The sequence below is a fragment of the Hypomesus nipponensis genome, chromosome 14, assembly GCF_054491055.1.
Source record: "Hypomesus nipponensis isolate SF chromosome 14, ASM5449105v1, whole genome shotgun sequence".
Classification (NCBI taxonomy): domain Eukaryota; kingdom Metazoa; phylum Chordata; class Actinopteri; order Osmeriformes; family Osmeridae; genus Hypomesus; species Hypomesus nipponensis.
Genome location: NC_140374.1, coordinates 12487752 through 12494807, shown reverse-complemented (window position 1 = coordinate 12494807; position 7056 = coordinate 12487752).

The window sequence follows — 7056 nt, the reverse complement described above, 5'->3', positions numbered from 1 at the left end:
CTCTCTCTCTCTTTCTCTATCTCCCTCACTCTCTGTCTCTCTCTCTCTTTCTCTCTCTCTCTCTCCCTCACTCTCTGTCTCTCTCTCTCTTTCTCTCTCTCTCTCTCCCTCACTCTCTGTCTCTCTCTCTCTCTTTCTGACAGCTGGAGAGCTGTGTTCAGTATGTCTCTGGCTCAGTGGGAGGCTCTCCCCCGCTCCGCTCTGAGAAATACTGCCTCTCCACGCGCCACTCTGCGGAGCACCCCCCCCGCCCCCCCCCCCACCCCACCCTCCACCACCCCCGTCCACCGCCCGTCCTCTCCTCTCCCCCCATCTTTCCTTTTGCCCGTCTCTTCTCTTCGTAGCATTACTGTAACATGGACCACGGTCCAGGCTCCCTCAGGTCCTCGCTCTTTGCAATCACGCTCCTCTGTTTGTGCTCCATGTCCTAAAATTGGTATTGTTACTGCCCCACCATTACTGTTATTACTGTTATCATCATCATCATCATCATCATCATCATCATCATCATCTTGACAATTGTTACTGTTTCCTTGGGACGTCTTCCTCCTCTTTGTCCCTTTCATCACCTTCTCTCTCTGTCTATCTGTCGTTATCTCTCTCTTCATCCTCCCCTCATTCGCTGAAGCCCTGTCATTATGGTGTCCTGTTCGGTGGCTGTTCCTTTTATCGCACTTTCTTCTTTCCTTAGGCTGTGTGTGTGTGTGTGTGTGTGGTGTGGTTGTTTTTCAAACTGGGGACACGCAGTCAACGTTGTGTATAGTAGCTGCAGCTGATCAGAAATTGATGGCATCTTTGGAGGCAGCATGTCTTTTTCTTCATGTCTTCTGAGATCTCTCCATTTCCTCCAACATTCCTTTGATTCTCATGATTTGATTACCTAGTGCAATGCTGTACAGCCTTTATACATATGCATACAAACACACAAGCACGCATATACACACACACACACACACCACATTTACAGTGAGAAATATTCCGGATTGGATTCATTAGTGTATCTCCCCAAAGCCCAAAGGCTCCCAAAGGCTATCAGTTACTGGAGCGAATCAGTCGGCCTCTTTTCAACCCCAAAGTAATACATCTGTTTCTCTCTCTCCGTCTTTCTCTCTCTCTCTCTCTCTCTCTCTCTCTCTCTCTCTCTCTCTCTCTCTCTCTCTCTCTCTCTCTCTCTCACTCCCTCTCTCTCTCTTTCCCTCTCTCTCTTTGCCTCTGTCTCTCTCTCTCTCCCTCGCTCTGTCTCCTTTTCTCCCTTTGGTTGAGGATCAAATCAAATGTATTTGTATAGCCCTTTTTACACGCAAGCATGTCACAGAGGGCTTCACATACGCCCAGGATACTACACACACTATCACGACCACCAAAGTCTGAGCTTAAAGATTACAGTATTATTGTGTTCCTTCTTAAACTATGTGCAACCTAATGAGACATGACATATAAAACCTTATACGTTGTATGGCGTTCATCTTCTCATTGCTACAAAGTACTGGCAACTAATTAACTGACCGTATCCTGTGTGTAAGTTGATGCTGTATGATTCCATGTGCCAATGAATGATCCATGATTCAATGAGAGACAGAGGGATGGACGGAAAAATAGAGACAGAGTAGAGACCGCTGACATTTGGAGGCTTTTCTGAGTGTCGGGATGTTTGAATTGAGGGGAAATAATTGCGGTCTATCTTAGCAGCTGCCCCCCTCCTGGGATCTAATGACTCCAACTCCCACGCTGCACCTGTTCCCTCCAGGAACAGAGGGGCTGTGTGTGTGGACAGGTCGCATTACACACACCATCCCTGTTATTTCAACCATTCTTTAATTATAGACCATCATCTGTTGTTGATAGCGGGAAACAAATGTTCATAACTGTCATTATATAAATAATGTTTATGGTGCTAACCAGTGAGGTGTGACATACAATATCGCTGTAGATGTTTCTAGGACTTTATGCTTTAGATTTATATTGACGTCGAGGGAGGCTAATGCACAGACCGTTGGACACAGCCTCCCTACTCCACACCATCCATCCCGCCTCTTCTCACCCAGCCCCTCCATCTCCTCCCTCCTTCTCTTCTCTGACCGATGAACCTTCTCTCTTTCTCTCTCGGCCTAATAGCGGCCATCAGTCACCTCTCTGTCTCTGAAGCCCCGCAACAGCACGCTTCTCTGCTCTCATCTTTCCTCTCAACCCTCCCTCCCTCCCTCCCGCTCCCCCCCTCCGTCCTTCCTTCCTCCGTTACTTTATGAGACGTCTTCAAGACTGTGGTGAGTCCATTAGCAATATCTGAGACCACTGGCCTGTGCCAGGGACTCTCCTACATCCACCTGGCACACACGCACACACACACGCGCACACACACACGCACACACACACACGCGCACACACACACACATCACACACAAGCAATGTCATCACATCAGTCTTGTACTACATTACACCGCTCTCCCCCAGTTATAATCCATGTAGCCCTGAGATTTCTAGCGAGACTGGCATACTTGGCACACGAGCAAGCACAATAAGTGCCCTTGTTTCTTATTCTCCAAACATTCTTCCACTTTGCTGGAATCAATCAGAAAACTATGTAGAAGTAATGTGGGGGGTTGAAATATCTGAAAACTTGAAATACGTCTGCTATTGTGAAACGTCTAAGTGGGCTGTATTCTTCTGTAAATATTTCACCTTTAGTAACCTGGGGTGTTACAAAGAGCTCTTCATATGTATCCCCCCCCACTAATACTTACCGAGCCTTGTAGGAAGTCGGGGAGTGCAAAGGTTGTTTGATTGAGTGTTGATGTCTCCAGTTTGTTTTAGTATGCCACGTCCCGACGCTTGCTGGTCTGGCTTTCGAGCGCTCCCGAAACAGAGAAAATATTTTCATTCACGGTAATGCTGTGTCAATATCCGTCCTCGTTGAACAGCGACATGCGGACACACAAATACACGCACGCGCGCGCACATATCTGTGTGAGTGTGTGTGTGTGTGTGTGCCTGGAACCCATGCGGTGTTCCCTGAGCAGAGTGAGGTCAGCCGGGGAGGGCCTTTGCCCCGCGCCCCCCACATCCAGAAGCAGAGAAGCACTGTCCTGGGCTCCACCCTCCCCCCTTCCCCAGGGCCACGAGAGGGCAGGCCCGTTTACACAGGTGGCTGTCATGTGGGTGCACCAGTGGATCACGTCCACGAGGGATTCACACACGGAATTTAGGAACGCACAAGTTTGCAGTAGATATAAGTTGAAGTAATGTCATCATATCAGCCGTGTGTTTGTATTATAGTAACCAGTTGAGGGCGTTTACTTTTCATACTAGGGATTAGGTATAGCTTCAGGTAGAGTGTTCAACTACAGATCTAAAGGTTGCAAATTCAAAATCTCCCCTGTCTGTTGCTTTGGATAAATGCATCGGCTAAATGAATATATTATTTTGATGAATACCCTCTCTCTGATGCGTTATTCACCACATAGTCTAACTGAAGCTCCTTTCATGCTGTTTTACTGAGTCTTCCTCCACCAGCCCTCAATACGAGGTAGGGATAGGAGCGGTAGACCCACTCTGACTTAGATCCCAGGTGTGTTATGGTTGGCCAAGCCATCTATTTTGAGCCCATATACAGTATATCACAAACGCCCCCACGCGGGTCCTGTCACAGCCCCCTCTCCCTCCAGCAGAGCACAAAGCTTCCAGCACCAGAAGCGGTGTGCTGCGTGCCTGTGCCATTAGTGTCACACAGCACATCAGCACGTCTCCCCCTGCTGCAGACATTGTCCCTTTGAGGGGGACCCTGCGGGGTCTCTCGTCACCATACCGCGGCATGGTCCTTCCTGCCTGCATCCCGGGCTTCTCTGGACGGCGGCGGCGGGAGGGGGAGGGGGGCAGTAATGGGAAAGCCAGGCTTCGCCGGGCCCTGTGCAGCCCAGTCACAGTCACTGGAGTGGAGGAATGGGCTTCCACGCCTCTGGAGTGATATGTGGAAGTGACCGTCCAGACTTGGCCGGGATTCACATCCATCACGGTAACCTCGGTGACACGCAGGTGTGCCCATCTCTGAATCGCGGACGTGTGGGCGTGTGCTTGTTTGTGTGTGTGTGTGTGTGTGTGTGTGTGCGTGGAGCACATCAGAGGAAGCAGGGATAAGCGGCAGTGACCGTCCATTCCTCGGTGTATTGTCATCCATCATGCGAGGCACAGTGACGAGCATTTATTTATGTGCGGAATGCTGAGGTCGAGGGTGGGGAAGGAGAGCGGATGAGCGGGAATCGAAAGAGCAGACCGTCGTTTTTTACGCGGGCGGGAACAGGATGCAGACGTTTCTCTCCGGAGGTGTCTTTATGATCCCTCCGCTCACGGAATGACCACTGGCAGACGTGTCGCTTCGTAGCTGGTGCGCCTTTGGAGTGTGTGGTCCTGGGGGAGACGGTTGGTGTGTCATCCCTGGATCATGGCTGCTGGGGAAACATGTTTTCTCTGGCGTATGTGTGGAACTCTGTACTAAGAATGTGCAACGGGCCTGAGTCAATGTAAATGGAGAGAAATGCTGTGGAATGTGTCTTGTGTGCGTGTTGAAGAGTGCCAGCAGACTGTGTGTGTGTGTGGTTTGTGGTTTGAATGGTGGCTTTTAAAATTGAATCAGATTCCTCCCATCCTGTTCCGGGGAAGGACCACCGTGTGCTCGGCTACAGGGGAAATGTTCTGGCATTTTCTATCAGTCTCTGTTCTCCTCCACAGTCTTTGAAGTGGCACCGAGGCTATACGCGTTGCCATAAACCAAATACTCGGCTGATTGTCTTTGACTTATGAAATCCAGCAGTCACTTTGAAACGGACATTAATTACTTCACAGAACTACAAATAAACACCCGCAAGACTATGTAAAAATAAACCATTGAAACTGAAACTGTCCTAATTGAAGCCAAATGCTTTAAAGCATCCCCATGCTACGAAGCTCTGGGGTACAGTGGCTCTGGGGTAAGCTCTGTGGTGCAGTCCCTGTGACCCATGGTTTCCCTCAGAGTCTTTGTGAGTGGGACGGACTCTACCCTACTGCCACAAATCTCATTCATACTCCCTCTCATCGCCTTCTCTTGTCTGGCCCTGTGTCTCCTGCCCTGGCCTGTGGATGGAGGCATGCATGGTGCGGTTCCAGAGTAACCCCGCAGCAACCATTACCGTAAACATATTTGAGTCCTTTTCCTGGAGGAGGGTCTGGATGACTACTGTACCCAGAACGCACCTGGTGGCAACAGGAAATTGCCACACAGATGTAATCAACTTCTTAAATCAGATGTTCCTACTTCAAAGCCATTTGTCTTCAAATGAACTGCCAGACGCCAGTGTCTGCCTTGGTGATTGTAAGGTCGTTTTAAACAGATTGACAAGTGTTTTGGGAGATTTTTACCCGCTCGTGCTACTTCAGAACTCCAGTTGTTTCTTTGTCTCAGAAGTTTGCAGGAATTACACCCAACCTCAAAACATTCTGTCTGGCTCCGGGACAAAATTCTGTTAAAAAGTTGGGTTTGGTCAAGTCCAATTAAAGAAGTTGTTTATGGCAAGAAATTGTCGTAAACAATTTCACCACATTACAATTTCCCAACACAAAACATACTTTGGTTGATTGTCACCCATTTTTAACATGTTCCAGATTGAATGCTTGACAATTTTGTGACTCAACTGTTCCAAGTCTGTTGCAAGGTCCTGAGGAGTTGAGCTTGTGTTTCAACTGTTGGGAGTGAAATGACTCAAGACAGTTTCAAGCAAGGAAGGAACTCTTTGTTGCTATTAGAGAAGCTTTGGACTGTATTTACAAAGCAAAACGTCTTGCTAATACCCTGATTTTGACTTGAATTGGATTTCCGCACAGCTTGACACAGTTGCTCTAAATCCTCTGGTTGGTACCAAAACCTGGTAAGCTCGTCAAGAAGCAGAAAGCCAAGCCCAACTTGAGTAAAAGCCCAAGCAATTAGTCCCAGATTAGTAAGGAGAGCTGCCAAAAGCTTCTCAGCCACACGGCAGATCTGCTGCCTGTCTACTCTCTCCTCTAAACTGACCTTTGCCCTCTGGTTAAAAGGCCCAAGCTCCCTCCCTCTTACCTCAGCGTATGTGCCCTACTTCTCCTTGGTCCGTACTTCACCCCCCCTGCGCTCCTCCCCCCCCCCCAAAAAAGAAATCCCCGGGGGTGTCCACCTCCTTCCTCAACTCTCCCCTCCCTCCCTCCCTCCCTCCCTCCCTCCCTCTCTCTCTCTCTCTCTCTCTCTCTCTCTCTCTCTCTCTCTCTCTCTCTCTCTCTCTCTCTCTCTCTCTCTCTCTCTCTCTCTCTTTTTCTCCTTCCACTATGTGGCTTTCGGCTGTCTCTCTCCATCACGCACGCGGTACACGTCTGTGTCACGAGCGCACGCGTGTTGTCCCCGGGGAGAGGTGAGCCCATGTGTGACGTCAGCAGTGTGAGCAACATGCAGCCTCCCGCCTGGCACGCGCTTTCAACGAGCCCCGCGCCCCCACGCTGCCCCCTGCCAATCAGAACGCGCAAGTCATTCTCGGCTAGATAAATACTTCACAGCTAGTGGCCAAAACCAATTGTGGACTGCCAACATCCTGACATTACACAGCTCCCCGTCTGTTTATATGTCCTCCTCACAGGATTTCAGGGAACCATAAAAGCAGAGTGCGGAGAAGCCAGAGCAGGCTGTAACCATTCGTAGTGCTGTTTCCTTCCTAGTGGAGTGTATTTATGGATGTGGACGGCTATGTATGGGAGATGGGTCAAGAGTGGGCGATGACACTAATGTGTCAAACGGTATCATTTCCTCCGGTCAGTCAGACCGGTTAGCAGTGGGGTCGGACCACCATAAACAACCCTACACACGCCAAGGAGTGTGGACTTAATGATAGGTAACACTGTTCTGACATCTTCCCTTATTTCATTTACTTGAAAGAAGTCGATCTCAGTCATAGAGAGATTAATAATTGGACAGGCTTGTGAGCTGTAGATAACAAATAAACTGAAGGAAAACGATAGAAACGAGAAGATAGGGATGAGAGAGAGAGAGAGAGAGAGAGAGAGAGA